Genomic DNA, 24,066 nt, shown 5'->3' with positions numbered 1-24,066 from the left:
AAAGAATGAATTAAAAAAGAACAGTTCTGACAAAAAATAGCAAACTACTTAACCAATAATATTTAGGAATAGAATGAGAAAAGTCTTAGACTTAAAAATTTGAAGTTCAAACTGATCATTGATTAAGAAAACCTGTGAAAATGAATGATTATTTATTTGTGTGATTTCACAAATAATGATAAAAAATAAATGCCCAAAGATATAAGGACATAATGTAAACCAAAGTAAATAGGCTCACTATTTATTGATAGTTGATTTTCTACTCAACATTGTTTGACTTTCTGTTGCTGTGCATTACTCTACCCCACATTATTTTGTGCCAGTCAGTGCTATAGCAATTTGTACATGATTTGTGGCTGACAAACAAGTGACATGCATAGAATCTATTTTAGCCCTGGTGGTACACTGTGATTGATGGAGAAGCAGTGACACAGTTTTCCCCAGTTGTCTAAAAGGTAGACACTGGGATCCTAGACAAGTTAGCTGTATTTAACTTTGTATGCGATTATTTATCAGGCATAAGTTTATAAACATTACCCAACATAAATGAAACCAGAGTAGGACGTTCATAAGTTATATTATTCCAAACTGAATAACAGAAATTAAGAAATTAAACAAAACAAAAACAGAATCAAAAATAAGTCTAAAACTTTTTATTCCCAGGGATGCCTATTTCTATCAACGTAGTAAATTAGATACCGTAAATGACTCTTGTGATTGAAACAATTAAAATTCGGGATAAAATGTACTTTGAAAACCTTTTAAAACACACTGATAAAAAGGAAGGAATATGCAGAGGCAAAACCAAAGTTACATGGGAATGTTGGGGGGCAAAGGAGATGGATACAAGTCCTCAGAACTGGATAAAGCAGAGAACCTAACAAGAGACTTATGAATAAAGCTGGAACCCTGGAGAAGTATATCCTTTACATTCTTAGTATAAGGTAAGTAGGAAAGAAACCTCATTGTGAAGAAGGGGAAAGCAAAGAAACTTAACTATGCTTACCGTGATGTGGGGTAGAGGAAAAAAACTAATCTCATCTGAGACTGTGTAACTAAATTCAGCCCTTGTGAATATGTGTGGGCGGGACTGATTCTATCTCTGTGGTCTGAAAAACCTCAAGCAGCATGTTTAAAGTGTTCCTTGTTTGGAAGTGATCCCAAGCTAGGGACGCAAGCAAATATAATTTACCTTCGGAGAAACTTCACTTCAACCCAGCCCTTGAAGCATTTTTACAGAAAAAAATTCCAAGGAAAGTGAGCTGCCGATAGTCGAAAATCACAAAGCATGTGAAGTCAGTCCCACAAGAACAGGTGGGACAAGAGACACTCTAACAGACCCACAGGGACTTTGGGATTATCATAAATTGAATATGAAATGGAATATGTCTAAATCAATTCAAAATAAGCTTGAAAATTCGAGCAGACAGGACTATTAAAAAAACCTCCCTAACAAATAGGAAAAAGAATCAAATAGAACTTTTAGAAATTTAAAATGTACAAAAAAAATTAAAAATCCTATGGACGGATTAAATGTCATGTTAGATAGAGCTGAAGAGAAAGAAACTCTGTGAACTGGAAGATAAAACTGAAAAAATAGAGTGTTTTCGGACGCCCAGCGGTCGCGGCAACTTGGGCCGATCTTCCGCTGGCACAGTTGCAGGCCGCGCAGCAGCAAAGGATGAATGGAGCTCTGGGAAAGGCGCTGTGTCTGAGGAATGACACCATTTTTAAGCAAGCCTTTTCCCTCTTGAGGTTCAGAACCTCAGGAGAGAATCCCCTCTGTTCTGCAGGTGGCATTCCTGAGCATCAGTCGGCACTATAGGTCACAACCCACGCATGGCATTGGAAGATACAAGCACCTAGTTAAAGCACAAGAATTTCTTTCTCTTTTGCTTCCTGCTCAGCCCAGGAAGAAGAGGGGAAAAGTGGAAGTGAGACCCATTAATCTGGGACAGATTATGAATATGGGGTTTGAAACATTCACCTGACTGCAAATGTATGGCCCTGGCAGAGAGTTATGCCCGGTATGTTCACAACCTCTGCTACCATCTCTCCATTAAAGTCGAGGAAAGTTATGTGATGCCCACCAAAACCGTGGAGGCGTTGCAGTTGCAGGTCCAAGGCAGCAAAATGCTCCTGTACTCAGTTCTTACCACCCATGGGCGAGTGGTTCAGATCAGCGGTTGGAGCGCTACATTTGCAGAGATTTTCCTGGAAATAATCCAAAGCAATCTTCCTGAAGGAGTCAAACTGTCAGTGAGGGAGCACGCTGAAGAAGACTTCAAGGGAAGGTTCAAAGCCCAGCCAGAACTGGAAGAACTGCTAGCCAAGTTGAACTAGCTCCCTGCAGACCCTTTCAGGCCAGCACTGGTGATACTGAGTGGCAAGGGGAAGAGCTTCCTGGGTGGCCAAAGTTAAGGAGGAGACCCTGACTCTCAATATCGTAAGTACCCATCTCCACAGCCAGGGGTGCCTCCTCTCCTCTGTGGAGGAGTGCTTGCCGACTGTCACCACTTTCCTTTGAGCCAACCCTAGGTATCTTCCATCTAATAAAAATCTGCTGATGATGGATAGATGTGTGTGTATGTGAGAAGTCAGTCCATCCTGTCGAGTGTATTTAACTAAGGGATTCAACTTCTCTTTGCCTGGTGCTTTAGCATATAAGCATGTCCCCCTTCAGTATTTCTCCAGTTAGAGTGAACTCATCCTTTAAATCAACCTGGCATGGAGTCCCTTTAGTGAAGCAGACAATCATAAGTGAACTCTCTGTGGATAGAAGGCATAGGGAGGGAGATTTTGTATATGAAAAAACCCTCCAGGTAGGATCAGGGTCTGTCCATAAGTGAAAAAAAATTACCTTGTGGGGTAGTGAGTGACCTGTCATAAGTATGCAGGTAGATGTTACATAACTGCAAATTAGGGTTGCCTGGAATGAGTTGAAGCAAAGAATTAAAGGTTGATCTTGGTCACGTGTCAGAAAACTACTGCTTGTGAGCCAAATCCCAACAACTGCCTATTTGCTTTTTAAAAAGAATTTATTGAGGTGAAATTCACATGTCACAAAACGAACCATTTTAAAGTGAATAATTCAGTGGTATTTAATGCATATGCAGTGTTGTGCAACCTCTATCCAGTTCCAAAACCCCATTGCCTGTTTTTGTAAATAAAGGTTTATTGGAAGAGAGCCCTGCTCATTCATTTACAAAAAAATAAAAACTGAAAAAATAGAGAATATAGGGACTTCCCTGGTGGCGCAGTGGTTAGGAATCTGCCTACCAATGCAGGGGTCACGGGTTCGATCCCTAGTCCAGGAAGATCCCACATGCCACGGAGCATCTGGGCCCGTGGTCCACAACAGCTGAGCCTGTGCTCTAGAGCCTGTGAGCCACAACTACTGAGCCCACGTGCTGCAACTACTGAAGCCCCCGCACCTAGAGCCTGTGCTCCGCAACAAGGGAAGCCACAGCAATGAGAAGCCCACGCACCGCAGTGAAGTGTGGCCCCCGCTGGCTGCAACTAGAGAAAGCCTGCACACAGAAACAAAGACCCAATGCAGCCAAAAATCAATCAATCAATAAATAAAATTAAAAAAAAAATAGAGAATATAGATCCAAAAAGACAAAATGAAGCAAATTATGAAAAGCAAAATAACTACTATGCTTATGGAGGATAAGAGTGATATATATACATATATAATGTGTGCTTATGGATTATAGGAGTGGTAAGATATATATATATATATACACACACATATACACATATAATGTATACCTTATATATAATTTCAGGGATAAGTAAGAGAAACAAAATGGAAGAGGCAATAGCTAAGGGATAGTGAATGAAAATTTATCCGAATTGTTGAAAGACACCAATCCTTACAGGTAGGAAACCCAGTGAACTGCAAACAGATTAAGGTACTCCACTGTATACTAACTAGTCCGTCTGCAAAATACAGGTATTGGGTTTCTCACAATGTCACAAGCTGCAGCTAAAAGTATGCAATGACCTCCATTATGTTTCCAATGTTCCCTTAGTGCTTATGAGCCTTTAGGGGAGTTTCTAGGAGTAAAGTTTTCTGTGACCAGGGGCAATGCAGACTTGTGAAAGGTGACTGAGAAAAGCAGAAGCGACAGGATCCTATTGTGGAGGGGCAGCCTTTGGGTATGTTTCATCCCTAGCATGATCATCTTCAGACATTTATGACTGCTACAGAGAAAAGGGGAATTTGGTTGTCAGGAAGACCTAAGGAATGAATGTGCTCTGCCTTACATTGTCCCTTAGTGCAGTCAGTTAATATTATGCTAATATACCAGTTTGGGGACATTTGGGGGTCAGAGAAACCTGTGCTCCATAAATTATAGGCAGTATGTTTAAGTTTGACCAAAGTTCTAAAAAATGCACAATTATTTATGAGTTGCCGGAAGAGCATAGAAAGGAATTGAATATTTGCCTGTGTCTGTGAAATAACCCAAATGCTGTGTTAGGGACTTTATATGCATAGGTGTTTAACCACTGACTGTCCTACTGACTGTCCTACGGAGAGCTACGAGGCCATCAGTGCTCAGAGAGATGCCAAGTACTTCTGTTGTTTACTGACCAGCAGCATCTTTTCTCTTCCTTTCTTGTAATACTACCTGAATTTCTTTACCTATCCCCTGTGTAGTTTGAGTGACAACGGCCCCACTCCAGTTCTTGAGGTGGGCTCTGATTGCTTTCAGTTAACTTGAGTGTCCTCATTTTCTGGGGGCAGTACTTACCCTGGGATGGTCCAGTCAGTGTGCCCTGGACCATCACAGGGAAGGCTGGGACTTGGGCTCCTTCTCTTCCATGACTGGGTGTCCCTTGAGGACAGGGAGTTTGGAACTGGGACAAAGACTCTTTTCTTGACCAGACTCTAGACAGACTCCTCTGAGCCCAACTAGACCCTGTCTTGAACATCTCCTCAAGACCCAGTTTTAGCAAGAATCCTGCAAATTCAGGTTATCAAGAGAGACTCCCTCACCCTCACTATTTGATCACCCTCAATATCTAACCAAATTTCTCATCTGTCACCATCCCGCAGGTGATATGTGATCACCCTGGTCTGCCTTAAGCAAGAATACTCTCAGGTAGGTTTAGGCAGAATCCCCTTTTCCGCTGATGTTTCCTCTTAGTAATTTTCCATCCACTGACCCCCTCACCTTGCTTCTTGGCTATCAATCCTTAGTTTTCCTTGTTGTATTCAGAGTTGAGCTCAATCTCTCTCCCCTACTGCAGAACCTCATTGTTATAGTCCCTATAATAACAATAGCCTATTGCAATAGTCCTATGTCTGCCTTACTGTTGTAACAAGTGTCAGGATAATTTTTTTCTTTAACAACTGCTATAGCTACCTGGGGGAGCCAACGGGAGAAAATTGCAGAAAAAGAATGCAAAAGTTCAGATGACATGGTGAACCTCTGGACAACCTGGCTTGGGACCAAAATTTTTTTCTGACCAAATCTTTTTTTATTTTCTTTCTTTCTTAAAGCACTTTGGATCAGTTCTGTTCCTTTGATCTGAAATATTCTGAACTAGTATTAAATAGGAAATGGGATATTAAAATATGGTTCCCTTTGAAACCTGTACCTCTTGCTCACTGTACAGCTTTCCAAGTCATAAGGACAATTAGAAAAAAGTAAATCTCCATCCACTTGACAAAATAACCTCAAAACAAAGATCCTAATCCATCGTTTGCTCTCACAGTCCTGGTCAGTAAATGAAGAAAGAAAATACTGAGTTAAAATTAAATATATAGTCTAGTAGCAATTTTTATTCTAGTTGTTTATCTCTTCTCCTGACAGAGATAGGCAGAACAGGAACTAAAGGCTAATCAAGACTCAAAAGAGGGAAGGACTGAATAAAAGCAGAATAAAACTAAATCAAAATAGTTTGATATTGGATTTTCTACTTCTACCATTTTGGAAAGCCAGGGTGTTTCAGCTATCAAGAAGGTAGCACTTGTGGATTGATTTTGCTGGTTAAGACGAAACCCAAATTCTTTTGTTCTAGAGAAGTAATTTACACTAAACACCAGAGCCCCTGGTCACTACAAATAGCTGTTATACACTCCAAGTCAGAATAAAATCCACACATTCATAGTAATTAGTCCATGTGGACATTTGAAAGACACTTTTTTTTAACATCTGTATTGGAGTATAATTGCTTTACCATGGTGTGTTAGTTTCTGCTTTATAACCAAGTGAATCAGCTATACATATACATATATCTCCATATCTCCTCCCTCTTGTGTCTCTCTCCCACCCTCCCTATCCCACCCCTCCAGGTGGTCACAAAGCACCGAGCTGATCTCCCTGTGCTATGCGGCTGCTTCCCACTAGCTATCTATTTTACGTTTGGTAGTGTATATATGTCCATGCCACTCTCTCACTTCGTCCCAGCTTACCCTTCCCCCTCGCCTTGTCCTCAAGTCTATTCTCTATGTATGCGTCTTTGAAAGACACTTTTATGGGCCCTTTACCTGAAGGGCTCATATGCCTCAGGTGCCTTCACTGAACTGCTGAATATCTATTACTGACATTAAGTTTAGCAAACAGTTTCTAAGATATGACAGAAATTTATTTTAAGTACTCATCATTCTGATAGGGAAAGAATGCTCCTCAAATTTTGTAGACAGAAATCAGAGATGCAGAGAGAGATGAAGTGCCCATTAATATCAGAAGCTGACAAGGAGAGTTGCATGATCAGCTGTCTTTGTAGAAGTTCAAGTCTTTTCTTGGTGTTTCCTCTGCTTGCCCTGGAACCACCGAATTCACTCAGATATTAGAAGGTACCAAGCCATAGAGGGGAGACCCCAGGAGAAGCCCATGAATTGGACAGAACTATCCCCAGGCAGGTGTTCCCTAAGGAAATGAATTGGATGCTAAGATCCAACCTTTCCAACTAAGATCCAAATGAATTGGATGCTAAGATCCAACCTTGCCAACTAGTAGGAACCATCTTTGAATGTAACAATAGGTAAGGGTCTACTGCCAGGAAGTTACTTTCTTTTGGTAAAGCCTGGTGCTTTGTCTCCTCAAGTTCAGTGGTGTGTGTGTGTGTGTGTGTGTGTGTGTGTGTAAGATTCACCTCAAGTCACAATTAGCCTTTGAATACAGAGAAATTTAAGGTCTGCATCTATACTCATTTCCACAGCAACAGGATGATTTTCCCCAAGCACTGGCCCCAAATGTCAATTTGCTATTTTACTCTAAATTTTAAAATCATATCTTAGGTAATGCTAATTCCATTTGTAACTTTTCAGAATTCTAATAGGCATAAATAACCCTAGACCACGCTGTAGTGAAAAACATAATCAATTAGCTCATATCAATTTGGGAAGATATAGCTAAAGATAAAAGTAAAGAGCTGAAAGACATTTCCTTGTTTGTTTGTTTTTTGCTTTTTCCTTTTAAATATGCTTTATTTTTCCTCAGGCATATAACAGGACACTTGAATAAAAAGTTATGGTAGGGTAGAAATGTGCCTGAAACACTACAATGGCAGAGACATTGCTTATGTGTTAGTACCTTGCCAGATGTTGATGACACTGGATTCAGTCACATGCTTTCCAGGGTTGGGTAATTTTTAGTGAAATCTCAATTCTAATTTTGTTCTGTATCAAGGATCCCCGAAAAATATGTGCTCAAATAGTTCCCCTTATTGAAAAGCATATATAAGTTTTAAAATATCAAATTTGATCACAAACTGTGTACATAATTGCTTTTCAAAGCTATCAGAGATTTTTGCTGTCATTTGATATTGAAAACTTTGAAAGGATTTTCTTCTGAACTTCATGACCGGATGATGGTAGTAACGAGACAGTATTCATTATGCTTCCTCTCTTGAGTCTCAGAGAAGAACAATAATAATCTTGAAAAATGATACAGAAAGGGCATGCCATTCTTAATTGTACAAATAGCAAACTATCCAGGATGGAGCTTTGTACAGTCTGTAACTCTCCACAGGAATTTCTGAAAACAACTGGAAGTGTTAGAATATTGAGGCCGGGAGCCCTGAAAGCAGCGTGTAGCTAATGGCTCCATTCAAAGGAATTGTCACTTCTCTCTTGTCCTTTTCATTAGCCACTGCTTCTCTTCTGTTTTGCCAGTTTCATTTTTCCTCCAGGCAAACATGCTGTAAGGCATAAGAGAAGAGGGTGGGAGACTAATTAGTGTGTCAAGGGGAACTAGAAGGTATGGTGAGAAATTCAGAATCTCATTTTCTTTTCACGCCCTTAGAATTGATTTTGCTGTCACCATTTAAAAAATAACAGATGGATGTAATTCTATTGTTTGATGGAGATAAAGTACTTTCTTCCTCTCTATATATAATTTGCTGCAAATTCTATTAACCAAGTATATATTTCAGAACCAAAATTATTAAAAATTTTGAAGTCTTAAATAGTTTAATTATGGCTATGAAATGAAGTGATTTGCATTTGTTCATATATGTAATTACAAGTCCAGATAGAAGTAAATTAAAAGATTTGTAATCAGATTAGAGTGCTTGCCAGAAAAGTAATGATTTTTAAAAAACTATGCATTAGGGGAAAACTTTGCAGTCTGCTATTAAAAGCATCCCATTTATGACGTTATTTAGTTGCAGACTGAATCAGAGGTAAAGCTTTGTTGTTTGTTTTTAATACACCTCTAGACTCCCATCCTGGTAGAAAGTCTTGTTTATAGTGTGGTTTGTGACTGTTGACAGAAAGTTTTCACAGATGAACTCTTACTAATGCCTTCTTGTTTTCTTACTGAGGAAGGTGGTAGGCAGGCACCAGCTCTTTCTGTGAGCTACCTTTATTTAATACTGAGAAGCAGGTGATTGATTCCTTTCCCTTGTTATCATGTCTTGATTGATATTCACATCCTCCCCCATTGGATGTTGGTGATATGAAAAAGTTAGACTCTCTTGCCAGGGCCTCGTTAATCTGTGGTGTTAGGTATTGATTAGGTGAATGCTAACCCTACACTTCAGTTTCATACTTTGTTTGATTTACTGGTTTCTGCTCTTTTCTCTTGTCCTAAGTGATCAATTCTGTTGTAGGCGTGTTTGTTTCCAACGAGACTGTTTTCCTACAGTTTGGTTTGAAGAGATTTATTTATTTCTCATCTTCTTCCTCTGGAATGGTAGCTTGATCTTATTTTACTTTATTATTTATATTTATTTATTTGCTTTAATTTGGTATCAAAGAATTCATGGTCTTCCTTTTGTTTCCCTTTGCTTTATTCTAGAAAGTTATTTTAATAATGATACCTTGTGGTTGGTTAACAGCAAACTTTCACAATATACGAATGAAGGCATTCTATTCTTCTTTCTACTTGGAAGGTAGACTTTCTTTCCTTCTTTCTTTTTTCCTCTTCCCTTCCTTCCTGTCTCCCTCCCTCCTTTCTCTCTCTCTCTCTCTCTCTCTCTCTCTTTCTCCTTCCCTCCCTCCTTCCTTTCTTTGCCTGGCTTCTTTTCCTGGCCTATTATATGCCAGGTCTGCTTTGGGAAACATATTTCAGTTCTTAATAATGGTTGGGAAAACTACCTGAAGGCACTGGATTATGAATCAGGGTCCAGTCCTCATACCCATAAACCTCAAAAAGATCAGACAGGCCAAAGGAGAACTAGGCAGGAGTTCTGTAAGGAGTCAATAAAATTTTCTCCAAGTCCCTTTGAAGTCTGGTTTTCATGATCATCTGTGGAAGGCTGGACCAATATCAAGTCTTGTTCTTTTCACAGGGCTTTTAAAAACTGGGTTGAAAACCAGTGGACTTTTATCAATTAAAAATAATTGTCTGCCTTCTCCAAAGGGAACAGAGAAGGGAAGTTGTTAGAAGTTAGAATAGAAGAACTGGGGAAGTACTAAGTGAAGAACGAGGGTGCAGTAAGGAGGGAAATCCAGGAGGCTGAGGGCTGGTGGAGAAGCACAGGAGCTGACCCTTGGATCAGCGTCATGGGGGCCTTGCCCTGGCTGAGTTACTCTGGGCACATCCCCTAACCTTTCTGACTTCCAGTTCCTTCCTTCATGAAAGGGAAAATAATAAGTGCTTCCCAGGGTTTTGTGAGGATTAAAGGAGATAACATTTACCCTTGACTATGCCTCCTTTGAGGGCAGAGACTTTTGTACCTTTCTGTGCCCCAGAATGTAATACTGGGTTTGGCACCTAGCAGGTGCTCAGGAAACAGTTAGTCAAAACGGAGGGAAGGACAGGGAGCCCAAGAGTAGGGTATAAGATAAGTGGATCAGGACAATAAGCAGGAAAGCAAAAGGGGAAAAATGGAAAAAACAAAAAAGGGTCGGTGAAGCATGGAGGGCTGGTCAGGACTCCAGGTTAAAATTGTGAAGTATCCCCAGAGCCACCATCCTCTCTTCTCACGTCTCCTGGGGAGGGGATCTTCTGTGGTCTTTTTCTAAAGCCCATCAAAATCTAAACTGCAGAAACAGGATAGAAGTACATAGTGCTAGTACTGGAGGTAAGGCGTGAGTTTGTAAGCCAGACCCCACTACCCGGCCCTGTCAAACGCTGACGGTGGTTTGTTCATATTCCCATCTCAGCCCACACATTCATGAGAACTACAGTTTCAGTGCCACTTACCCGCACTGATCCACAACCAACAAAATTGTCCTGTGTCATTGTCTTATTTATTTAGGCTAGCAAACACTGCGAAGTGGTAGTCAGTTTTGTTTCTTGTTTTCTCAGTGATTTTTATTAATCTTCATTTGACACCTTGAGGAATGCTTATGGGCTGTAGATGGCCAGTCAGAAAGGCCATCTGATGTCAGCTCGGCCCGCGGTGCCCTGCAGATGAATGTTGGCTGCAGTGCAGTGGCATCTTGGTGCTTTATTTATCAAGATTCGAATAGTTTTCTCAGACTTCACTCCACAAAATCTATGATGTTTTGATGGATTTGGGGGGATCACTCCCTTCTGTTTACATCAAGATCAAGATCTTGATATTTATCATGGAATTTTCTATGAAGATCTAGTTATGATATTAATTATCAGTCTCAAAACTCAAAATAATAAAATCTGTATATGCCAATAAAAAAGGCAATAGTATAAACAGGAATGGACATTTCATAAATCATCAATATAAGAGAAGTCACCTAATTAAAATACAACTAATCAAGACAACTAAACCTCAAAATAAAATCAAGGTATATGTTTAAAAACCCAACATTTTAAACTAAATGAAAGACATGGGCATTTCTTGGGAAAAGAACAGTTAAGTGAGAAATGTAAGTGATATACATATAAGTGATATCATCTGATATTTGTCTTTCTCTGTCTGACTTATATCACATATTAGTATGATAACCTTTAGGTCCATCCATGTTGCTGCAAATGGCATATTTCATTCTTTTTTATGGCTGAGTAATATTCTGTTGTATGAATATATGGTATATACATATATATATATACACACACACCACATTTTCTTAAACCAATGGTCTGTTGGTGGGCACTTGAGTTGTTTCCATGTCTTGGCTATTGTAAATAGTGCTGCTGTAAATATCGGTGTTGCCTCCTCTATTTGGGGCTGTCAGCACAGTAGATCCTCAGTCGTCACTGAGTACTGCATGGTCAGGGACTGTGACCTCTGGGCTCTAAGAAGGGACGACAGCTGCATTGTTTCCTGGTCATTCAGAATGACCAGGGGAGGAGTTCTTCGTGTGAGGTTGATGCATAGGAGTGATGGTATGATCCAGTTTGTAGCTCTCCTTTCCATAACACAGATAAGGTCTATGTTCAAGTCTATCGGTTTCATGCCCTTTGGACATATTAAATTCTCAGAAGATTTTCAGTATGTGAAAATGTCTTTGAATGAGCAATGAAATTTGATCTTTCAGAATGGACATTCAACACAAGAAGAGTGTCGATGAGGGCGGTATGACGCATTAGATTCAGTATCGACGAGTTTTAATCAAACACCTACTATGTCCCAGCACTGTGCCGGGCATTTCCAAACAGGACGGGGAACAGTGGTAGCTACAGAGGGCCGATGCGTAGTTCTGCACCTTGGTTATTGTCGAGGTGATGGCGAGAGTGTAAGGTGTAAGTCCTCCAGTAAATTATGTTGACATAACACCTCAGACAATAGGCTCCTTCTTTTGTTTTTCTGCTTTGTGCATTTGTAGCCTCCTGGAAATGTCAATGTAAAGTTCAATTTTGGGGAATAATTCACTTCCTCTATTAGACTGATAAGTGGTAGGCCTTTGCTAAAGCAGAGAGAACACAGAGTGCCGCTGAAAATAAAATGGCCTTGGATTCTATCATTACTTATATACTTGTGACACTGTCTCTTCTGCCTTATAAAATGGGCTTTCCTCGTGCTTTGTAAGGGCTGAAAGGTCATATAGCCTTCGGTTTATCATTCAGAACTCTCAGGGAAGGGTTCAGTCTCTTTGAACAGCATTTTCCCCTCACTACATTAGAAGCATGTCAGATTGGAAAAATCGGGCTAGGATGGACTAAAGTGCTTCCTTTACCTGTGTTAAGCAGCACATTTTTCAGTACTAAAAATACTGAAAAACTTAGTTGGAACATTTACTCTGAAGGACACTGTGTTCTCCTATATCCCCCTATTTGTCTTCACAGCAGACAAAAAATAGTGAAGCAAATATTACTCTCCCCTTCATACAGCTGTGGCAACTGAGGCTCAGAAAGATGAGCTTAGTCTCGCCCAAGGTCAGTCCTAGTTTTATTTGTCAGCTCAATAAATATTGGTTAGTCATAGAGTAACTGGCAGAGCTGAAAATACAATTTGATCTTCTAGCTCTGTGTTTCCCCACTAAGTTAGGTTTCCACTACCTGCTAAGTGACTAGGTTTGAAATGTTAATTTGTGAAAGTCTGATTATATAGGATCCCAAACACAAGTCTGTCTAAAATGGAAGAGAATTGGCCCTGATTCAGAACGTATCTCCCCAGACATTCTCAGCCGAAGCCAAGCAGGAGGTGGACCCTTCCTTTGGAAAGCCATTTCAATGCATTTTTGAAATGGTATCCATCATCTTTCACATATGGAAATTGACAATGAAGTGATAATATATGAATAGTCCTGGCTTTTTTACAAACAACTTCAGAAAACATTTGCTTTGTTTTTCCCATCATGCCAGGCTTCTGTCTCATGAATCTTAGAGAGGTATTTCACCCCACTTTGTAGATGTCAGCTCACTACTTGTGAAAGTTAGTTGGGGGGCTGGCCAATCTCAACCTTGGTTGAACAGCAGAGCAGAACTTTTCCATGGAGGATGGTCATCCTTGGAAAGAAGGGTCTGGGTCAGTGAGTACAGGTAGGGTGTACTATGTTCATTTAACAGGATGGCAGCCTACCAAACTGAGAAGTCTCCTCTCATCTCTAGTAGAAGCACCTGCTCATCAAATCTGTTCATTTCCCCTTACTTTGGGAGGTTAACACGAGGGACCAGTAACAAAAGATCAACAGTATATGGTTTTGAAGAACACTTCTGTGAGTGATAGTGTTTTAAAATGTTGCTTGCCTAAGGTTTCTATCATCGAGCTCCAGCATGAACATTATTTTAGTGACTACGCTCTGCTGAGCACCCTGATAGATGCTGCTACCCTGTTTGGGCTGAGGGAGAGCCGGCAAAGCAAATTGGGCAGGAAGAAGGAGGTAAAGAGGAACTCAAACACATGAGACTTCAAGCTCTCAATTAAGTATATCTGTCATCTTTTCTGATATGTGGAAACTAATATTTGTTTGCTTTTCCATTTACAAAACAGCATCTCATTTAAGAATAATTTCTTAAACAGAAAAATATTCATAGAAGTTCTTTCATCACATCATAGTTACAAAAAAATTTATAACTGTGTTGGATGTTGACTATACTTATTGTGGTGATCATTTTGCAATACACACAAATACTGAATCATGTTGTATACCTGAAACTAATATGATGTTATACCTCACTTATACCTCAATAAATTTTTTAATAAAAAAATAATATTATTATCCTAATAGTATTCCATTTCTACTGCTTGTTCTAATTCACCCAGCAGGTAAATTGTAGGAGAGAGCCTCCAGGTACACATAGTTCTCTTTTCACAGCCACTCTTTTGTCCCTTTAATTATGGGAGGAGCTCCCTCAGTGCACGGGCTGTGTCTTCAATAGTATGACCTCCCGTCCCAGCATATTGAGTCTTTGCACACAGTGGCAAGTCAGTAAGTGCTGTCATGCATCTGATGGGTAATAGAAGTTTGTGCATTAGTGCAATGGTGCTTTTCCTTCTCAGTGCAGCATGGCTGAGCTATCACATCTGCTCCCTGCAGGGCTTGCTGTAATCAAGGCAGTAGCCTCTGGCTAGAGGGCCAGTATTTGTTCAGAAAGCCATCCTCAGTCTCCCAGATACATGTGGCTTTCAACAGAATTGCTGATTTTCAAGCATTTTAGAGGAAGATGAAATTTCATATCCACAAAAACAAGACAGCAACTGCTCTGGCAAGCAGACATGATAATCCAGCTAAGTTTAGTCTTTATGATGAATCATCTAGAGACTGTTACTTGCTCTGGGTCGTTAGCCGTTTTATTTTTAGCAAATCTGAATTTCAGTTAAATCCATTTGGCCATACATAATCGGAGTGGATTCAGTCCAAACTAGGTAATTATAGGTCAGCTGGGGGTGATTATCTCCATCCATGAGCTTGCCTGGGGGTAAGAGGCTCTTTGCAAGGCTTTTAAAGCAACATCGTCTTCCTCAGGACCAATTTAGTATAAATGAAGCCCTTTAAGGGCTTTTCTTGTATCATCTTAACTTAGTTTGTTGTCTTTCTGCCTCTTCCTGGGCAAATTAATCTTCTGGCCAAAATTCTTTCTGAAACAGCGAGAAAAAAGAGTGCGGTTGTGCTGAGCTGATGCCAATAGACATGTCTGCTGTAGCCAGGCCACCTTCATTTTGGGGCGTCCTTTTTTCGAATATTTTACAAGACTTTCCTGGACAGCTTCAAACCACGCTCCATCATTAGAAAAGAAATTTCACAGGGATACTCTCTCTCTTTAAGTTTTGTAGCCCTTAAAGAAAGTTCTAAGGAAGATTGGCAAGGCACTTTTCTTTGTAGCCATTAGCAGGAGAAAGCAAATGCTTTCATATTAAATGGCTTAAGGCTGCGGGCCTGGTTTGTGTCTCTCCTGGGAGGGAGATCCTTGGCGTGGCAATGAGAATTTCTGACCTCCCAGCATGAGCTTCTCCCTGAGCACCAGTTTTTTTCTGTTGTTGAGCAGGCAGCATCTCCTTCATCCGGTCGACTCCTCATTGAGCCTCTGCTTCCTTGGCATCTTGTCTGACTGCCATGATGAGATCTAAGAGGTCCTAATAAATGTGTCATTAACGTCACATGCTTTAGATCTTCTAATTTTCACTATGTGCTTAGGGATTCTAGCAGGAAAAAGAAATATCTATCATTTAGACTCTGCTGGAAATAAGCCCAAATTTCCCCAGTAGTGGTTGTGTATTATTTCAGAAAATATTTTTTTGGAAACCCCCTTGATGACCATGTCAGCCTATAGACTTCCTTCATTGATCACTGGCTGCAGACAAAATTTCTGGCCTCATTTAATCTGGAAATAGAACTTTCATAACTCTTCTATCTCTCACTCTTGAATCTAAATTGCAACAAGTGCAATATGTTTGTGCCACTTAAAACATGATATGGTGAAAGAAAATTAATTTGTTAAGTTAGAATAACATGGGTCAACTAATGCAACAGTCATCCGTTGATTAATCTTGCCATGCTTATGTAATCTGAGTCTCAGTTTCTTAGCTTAGGTAATGGTAAAATATGTATTCCACAGGATTATGGAAATCATCAGAAATGGTTTACAAACCAATAAATATTCCAAAGCTAATAGTTGTTAGCTTACTACTAACTTATACATCCATATGGTCTAATTTAGTCACACATATAGGAGGCAGAATTTGGTATTTTATATTGGTATGTGTCCAGGGTCTGTGAGTACCGTGTATGTGACCATTTCTAATACTAGCAGTGTGACAGGTATAGATAGAAACAATATAAGCCAGGTGAGCATGGAGTGGACTAACTAATAACTGAGAAAAAGAAACAAATTAAAAAAAAAATCGATGGAGTTTTAGAATCATAAATCTGTAAATCACCCGAAAGATGATGTAATGTGTTTGGATTTATGGGAAAGTAAGTTCCATAGATATTATGGGATCTGTTCAAATCTCCTTAGCTAGTTACAGACCTGGGCTGGCCCTAAGTCTCCTGACCTGACCCCTCAGCCATCCCATCCCATTCCCCATTGTGTGCACACTGCCATTGTAATATGGTCTCCTTAAACTCTAGACGCAGGCACACTGGGTAAGTATGAAGTGTTACCAGTTAGAAGTGAGGGATAACCTAGAACCCAAGGTATATTTGCCACGTGAACAAAACATTACAATCGACTTGTACAGTGCCCATCATTTTTGTTCGGCTCCTACCTTCCCCTGAGCCCTAACAACAAGAGTTGGTTTAGCTCTTCTTGCTTCTCTGACCTCTGCCTCTGTCTTTCTGTGATCACCTCGGATACATTTATGATTCTGTGGATGGCAAGGAATACTGGAATCTTTTCTTTCTTTCTTCTCCTGTCTGGTGGGAAATATCCTGTGACATTCAGAGTCAGATTTCTGATATTCATTCTGAAGATCTTGAACCCAGTTTATTACAATACACTCATATTTGAATTGACAAACTAGGGTAGACAGGCAGTAAAATGAGGGCCAAATAAAATTCTAGATTGAAGTCAAATAGTTGACATGTTTAGTAGTAAGAATGGAGTCCCTCCTGTTGTAACCAAATCAATTCTCTTTAAAAGATACAGAACATTTCCCAAGATGCAAACCAATCCCCAGAACTTATTTTAGAGGGAAAACTGCTGTTGGAAAATAACTTGACTAAATAACAATCTTAACAGGCCTCAATTTCCTCTGTAAAACAGGGATAATAACCTATTAGCAGAGCTGAAAGGAGGCTCCAAAGAGGTAATAAATTTAGTGCACTTAGCACAGTGCCTGGCATATAGTAAGTACTGAAAAAGGAAGACTAATTTTTTTTAAAACAAAATTTGAGAAAGGAAAAAATCTCCTTTTGCACCAAAGAGGAAGTGATATTTGTAGGTTATATTGGACAGGGTACAGATGTGAGTTTGTGTTGTGTTAACTACTTAGATCAGGAGACACAGAGAATGAGTCAGGCTCCAGTTCAGCTCACCGGTCCATCTCTAACTCTGTAGGGTGTTAGCTTGAGATATCTGAGCTATTCCATTTAGAAAGCAAGCTAACCATATAGATCATGTTTTATAGGTGACTATTAAAAATGGTTTTGATTCAGTAAATGTTCAGTTTGATTAGTTGAAGTACTTCCTAAACTGTATTTAAATCTATTATAGGTAACACTGCCTGATTCCAAATGCTTCTAACCCCAGTCCCTGGAGTAGTTAAAGTTCTCATTGCTGAATTATCACCAACTGAATTCTTTTTTTTTTTTTTTTGCGGTACGCGGGCCTCACTGCCGTGGCCTCTCCCATTGCAGAGCACAGGCTCCGGACGCACAGGCTCAGCGGCCATGGCTCACGGGCCCAGCCGCTCCGCTGCATGTGGGATCTTCCCGGACCGGGGCACGAACCCTTGTCCCCTGCATCGGCAGGCGGACTCTCAACCACTGTGCCATCAGGGAAGCCCACTAACTAAATTCTTGAATGGTCTGGCTCAGTGTAGCACTGGCATCAGATAATGGCACAAAGAAAAAGTATACTTTTCTATACAAAGACTCTGCTTCTCTTATTATATAGCCTAGGGATAAGATACAGTATCAATACTATATAAAAGCATAGCTAATTAGAATAGATAATTAGGGAAAAAAACAAGCTAGACATGCTGCAAATTTTCATTATCTATCAAGTTTTAATAAATTGCCTTTTCTAATTTTATTTTATTCATATCTGTTTTATGTGACTCAAAAAATGGTAGGCATAATTATTTTAAAACAAAACAGAACAAAATAACCAGACTTTATTGAAGAAACTGAATTCATTTTTCTGAAAATAATTTGGAAATGGAAATATATTTTAATTAAGCCAATTTTAATGTAATAAGAGTCATAGACTTGTATTACCTCAGAAGATGACTAAGTTCTTTTAAGCTTATTCTAATTTGAGAGGAAAAAAGGAGTGATAACTTTGAACTAGCTCTTTAAATAGCCTGAAAAAATAAGGATACTGATTTCTCTCTTTCTTCTCTTCCCGTACGATGGACCCTCTTTCTCTTTTAAGATCTCCCGATGTTGAAAAATGCTCTTTCAGGTTTTATACTATTTCCCTTCAGTTTCTGTTCTATTAATAAACCCTTGAATTACACTGTTGACTAATCATATTGTCCAAATTTTTATTCTTATATTTAAAATTAAATTCTAAAGCATAATAAATCATCCATCTAACAATATTTATTCAATAGCATTTATCTAGTGCTTGCTGTTTCCCTAGGTTATGAAGATATTAACTTGAGTAAGACCTACCTCAAAGAGCTCATTTACGTTTGTCATCTGTCCTTGTCCAAGTCGTTCCAGAGACACTTACCCAGCACATTTAGAATGTACCAGATAGTCACAGATTCAAGCTATGACAGTTGATTTTCTTTGGTTTTCATCACTAAGACACTTGACTCTTGCTGGTGACATTTTGGTGCCTTCTTGCTACTTAACTGAAGATTAACTAGAATTTTAAAAAAGAGTTTAGACACCACTTACCAAGGATCTGATAGGCAGTGCTTCACCAGAAATAAGGCTCTGGAGTCTTAGAGTTTTTTCCCCCTCATTCTGTTACCAATTCTTTGTGTAACCTCATCAGTTTCCTCCACTGCAAAATTCTATTAATAAGTCTGCTGAGAGCTCTTTGAAGATTTGCCAAAACTAAGATCAGCCATAAAAAATTTCCACTTTTGACAAAGTAGCACAACTAGGTTTATTATGGTTTTTATCTGCTTTTAAATTGTCTGATACAGAAACTTCATTTTGCAAAAATCTAATCAAGCACTAATTCATTTGCAGATAATGGGCAAAAAGATCTCAACATCAGATATCCTCATTTTTACATCAGGGGATCTCTCTGATTTGTATGTAATGAGATATATTTCCTATAGCAAATCACCTATTCCCATTGTCATACACAGGAATATGTTCCCAGAAGGAAAGAAAACAGGACAGTGCCACTCCCACCACACAATATGTAATCTGTTAGCAATCATTTTATTTTACTTGCTTTTAAAACAATTTAAATATTTTACATTTTTCCATGTATAAACTTGTGCATGTTATTCTCCTATAATGCCTTTTCACTAAGTTAGTCAAATGGCTAAACTATCAAAACTTGCAAACTCATTTTAGTATGGGGCATATATTTAAGTGGAGCACACAATTATTCCATCCTCAGGGGTCCTCTCTGAGTCTGGCTTTGAAAATGTAAACAGCCGTGCTGGTTATGTCATTGTTTCAGTTGTTTGCCCGGCCCTGCTAATTACAATAAAACCACTGGAGCCATGATTTAATCAGTTCACCCATAGCAAATGTTCTATAAAGGATGTGCACTCTCTTTTAAAAAAGACTAGACTTCTAGAATTAGATTATCTAGCCCAGCCTTCTACAAGTATCCTTTTTAAGATAACTTTGGAAAGTGGTATCCAACCACCACTTGAACATGTCAAGGGTAACTCACTAATGAATGACGGGGCATTCCACTCCAGTGTTGTATAGTGCAAAGTCCTTTCCCAAAAGTGCTAGTTATGGCCGCCGAAAAAACGGAGGACAAGTCTTCCTCTGTCTCAGGACTGCTTCTTAAATATTTGAAGACAGGACTGTTTCTTAAATACATGAAGATAATATCGGGGTAGAATCAACCTCCTGGCCTATTACTCTGTCCAGCTGGACTTCTCCAGTATTTGCACCAGCTATTGAGAAATGCTGGCTCAGAAAGTTTAAACACCTCAGAGGTTTCCAATCCACTTTACAACGAGTTAAGGGCAAAGTGGAAGGCAGGAGTGCGGTGTGCTGTGCAGACCTGCTTGGTAACTGTGAAGTCAGATAGCCAGGCAAGGGCAGAAGGGTAGGAGACTAAAAGAAGAGAGGGTCTGGGAAGCAAAGGATTTACATGACAGAGAGCTGGGACGTCCTGACAGTAGTTGCTGGTACAGCTCCCTGAATGTTTGTGCTTGAACCTTAAGTGCTGCTGTGGAATTCAGAGGTGCTGCAAGAGAAAACTTAGTGGTAAACGACGTTGGGGAAATCCTGGATTAAATAGAATTAAACAGGTTTCTTTATTGCAGGACTTGCCAGGCTTTAACATACTGCAGTAGATTGTCATTCTCCCACAGGAAGGTGTAAAATGCAATGTTTTAAAAGGTCTTTAAACCTGGAACCCTTTCTTTTTGCAGGCAACTTGGGTCTGTTAACTCCTCCTCCTTTTGGATGGCCGGCTTCTCTGAGTTTAAGGGTTCATAATAATTCCTCACGTAATTAAAATAATCTCGAATTGAAAGGAGACAGGATTATTATATGCCAACTCACTATGGGAAATATGAATTCACATTCCCTTTGATAGTTGTTATCAAAGGTAGATGTCCTTCAGAATCACCAAGGGAGCCAGTCAATAAAATAAGGCATCTGGACCCTAGCTCGGTATCAGAATCTCCCGTATGGTGACATGGAGTCTGCATGTTGAAGTTTCCAGGTGTCTTCTCTTCGGCCATTCTGTCACTGCCATCACGTCCACAAGACCCCGAATAGATCATCTGACCTATCCCTAAATAATACACAGTGAGCAACTGAGCCTAGTTAGGAGCTGAGGCTTCGCAAAGACCTAAGTCCCATGGTGACTGTTACATGGTTTGTGGCCTTGGATGAACTTTCCAACCTTCCTAAATTTTGATTTCTTCATCTCCTTCATAAGACCTTCCTCATGATGTTTTTCTGAGGATAAACTGGAGAAAAAGCACAGTGCCTGCTTTGTTTCATGGCACGTACTGAGTTCTGACACAATATCTGGTAGCTCTTGTGATTATTATTTTCATAAGTATGTTTAAATTAATTAAATATAGCTGAAGAGGAAACATTGTTTGACATAACTTCAAAATGCTTTTAGTTAAAAGCAGATGAGTCTCCTGAAAGCCGTGTATCTCCTCCTTCAATATCTGTGGCTCAGAATAGGAAACAGTCAGATGTTCCAGAAAGTTGACTCAAGGCTTTGTTTCCTTTTCTTAGAAGCTAGGCTTTGACTCTGGCAATGGTATAGGTTCAGTATAATTTGGAATACGTCTGTATCTTATGGGATGTGTCATTTCACAAAAGCTAAAACTTGTATTTATGAGTGTGTTTCAAGGATCTCACCTAAAGAGCCCCTTTGCCAGATGCTGGGCAGAGCTTCAGGATTCTGCCATAGTCAGCGTTTGCTTGATTATTTCCATGGTACGAATGGCTCGGAGCTCACCAGCCCCTGAGGCAGTAAATCCAATTTCTGGGAAATGTCAGTTAGCAGAAAAGTCTCTCTTACAGTGGGAAACCTGGGAAACCTGGGCTCTGGAAGAGTTTCCTTCCACCATAGTACAGACAAACTTCTCTCTGAATTGGTAAGCAGAGTTTTCTGCAGCCACCTTTGTATCAAGGGTACACCCTTTCAGGTTTCTCCTTTTTGCAGGGGTTTCTGTTCCAACTGCCTGCCTTTTTGGAACCCAAGATCTTAAATTCCATCATTGTCTCAGTGTTAGAGCCATTGTCCATTAGGGTGAATTTCTGGGTCTAACAACAGTCCTCTTTCTCATCCCGTCTTAATCCCATATTTTCTTCAATCCCATATTTTCTTCTTCCTTCTGTCCTATGGAGATTTTCCTTTCTTGTAAGATTTCTCACTGCAATTTCCAGCTGTCTGCTGACATCACCCAAAAAGTCTTGTTTCGTTTCCACATAACAGTCCTTTACATAGTTGCAGATATGGCATTCTATTTCCTTCCATAGATTTAGCATTCCCTGTTACTCAGTTTACTCAGATTTTGGTCCATGTTCTTTAGATACTCTTTACTTTTTCAATTTACCTTAAAGACACAGCCCCAAAGCCCAATGCCTCAGGTTATGTTTTAACCAATGTAAGTAGACTAGACTACCTCTCCTTTGTTCTGAATGCTGTTCTTCTGTTAATTCAATCTATGATTGTATATACTGGTTCATTTTGCCAGTCCTGCAATCTGTTGACCCAGATTAAGTTTAGTCAAAGAAAGCTCTTCTATGTCCTGCTGTAATACTGGATAGAACTAAAGTTTAATTCTCTTGATTGGTTTCAGTAAATTTAAAGAGATTGAAGATAAATGTTAATTACATTGATTTTTGGAGAACTCAGTGATTTCTGTTATCTATTTGAAGTACTTTAGTTGGATTATGGTCAAACAAAAATATTTACAAGTGAAATCTATGAAATTAATTCAAAGACACCATAATTTACCAAGTATAAAAAACCAAAACTTCACTGAAATGTATTCAATATGTGGCCGATTTGGCCTTTTCACTTTTACTGGCTCAATTTATACATTTTTTACAAAGGTCAGTGTTTTTCATTTTGATTCTTCTTCTTAATTTTTCATTGTCACTGGCCTTGTGACAATACCTCTAATTTAACATACAAAAATTCAACCTACTTTTTTCTGCAAATTTTTCCTCCCGCCAATGAAAATTGAACTCTACCAAATACTTGAAGATAAATTTGGTTTAATTCAGCAGGTTGTTTCCATTTTTAAAAGAATAGGTGGTACAGTTACTGCCATCTGGTGGAGCGCTTTACGGGCAAGAAATACAGCAACTAGATTAGTTAAAACATTAAAAATACTGAACAAGGTAAAATTTCTTCATTGAATCAGTATACTCATTTAACTGAAGCCGTGTAAAATTAATCCAAGCCCACATGAAACTTAAATTAATCTGAACCAAAGAAAAAGAAGTGGTATTTAATTATACTCTTCTTCAAGTTATTAATTTACTGTCCAAACTGGGGGCATTTCTTAAAATTATAATTCACATTGGGTTGCTTAGACATGGAGGTAAAAGTCAGGAAAACCTAAACTCAAAAATTTCTATCTTAGATTTTCTTAGTTTTTGACACTTTGTATTAATGTTTGTATTCCTTTGTGGATTGGCCTTATTTAGGTTTTCGGGGTTTTGGGGTTTTGTTTTTTTACGCTCATCTGAGTTTTATAGGTTGCTCTATTTAACATTCCAACAAATCAAAATCATGTAAATTTTATATTGGTGTGTCCTCACCCTCTAGTCCCTTTCTTCCTAAGTATTCTTCATTATTTCTCTTCTTGGTTCATGAATAACAACAAATGATGTGGAAACAATCAGACAACTATATATAAAAATTAATAAGGAATAAAGGGAAAGAAATTAAACCTCAGTTCTTAGCTCTTACCTCACATCTACAAAAATTAACACAAAATTGATTTCAGACTGATTTTTGAAGTTTGACTCTTCAAAAGACACTGTTACAGCAATGAAAAGAAAAACCAGAGACTGGGAGAAAATATTTATAAAGCTCATATTACGTGAAAGCTTTGCATTCAGAATATGTAAAGAATTCTTACTACTCAATAAGAAAGTAAATAACCAAGTAAAAAATAAGGGTTGAAACAAACACTTCACCAAAAATACACAAATGAAAATATTTTCAACATCATTAGTTATTAAACAGTTTTCAGCCATAATGATATAGCACTAATATTGCTAAAATTAAAAAGACTGACAATAAATGGGTGATAAAAATTGATGAAAGTCAGGCTTCCCTGGTGGCGCAGTGGTTGAGAGTCCACCTGCCGATGCAGGGGACACGGGTTCGTGCTCCGGTCCGGGAAGATCCCATATACCTTGGAGCGGCTGGGCCCGTGAGCCATGGCCACTGAGCCTGCGCGTCCGGAGCCTGTGCTCCGCAACGAGAGAGGCCACAACAGTGAGAGGCCCGCGTACCGGAAAAAAAAAAAAAAAAAAAAAAATTTGATGAACGT

At 39.2% G+C, this 24,066-nt stretch overlaps 1 long non-coding RNA gene and 1 pseudogene across 1 annotated transcript in view; both read left to right on the top strand.

Moving 5' to 3' along the window:
- The window catches only part of LOC137204946 (uncharacterized), a 403,669-nt gene that overhangs the window by 232,584 nt on the left and 147,019 nt on the right, over nucleotides 1-24,066 (top strand). The gene's annotated exons all lie outside the window — the stretch shown is intronic.
- LOC137204944 (large ribosomal subunit protein mL48 pseudogene) lies at nucleotides 1,607-2,567 on the top strand (annotated as a pseudogene).

This window comes from Pseudorca crassidens, chromosome 13 (assembly GCF_039906515.1).
Source record: "Pseudorca crassidens isolate mPseCra1 chromosome 13, mPseCra1.hap1, whole genome shotgun sequence".
NCBI classification, from domain to species: Eukaryota; Metazoa; Chordata; class Mammalia; order Artiodactyla; family Delphinidae; genus Pseudorca; species Pseudorca crassidens.
This window is presented reverse-complemented; position numbering and strand designations above follow the sequence as displayed.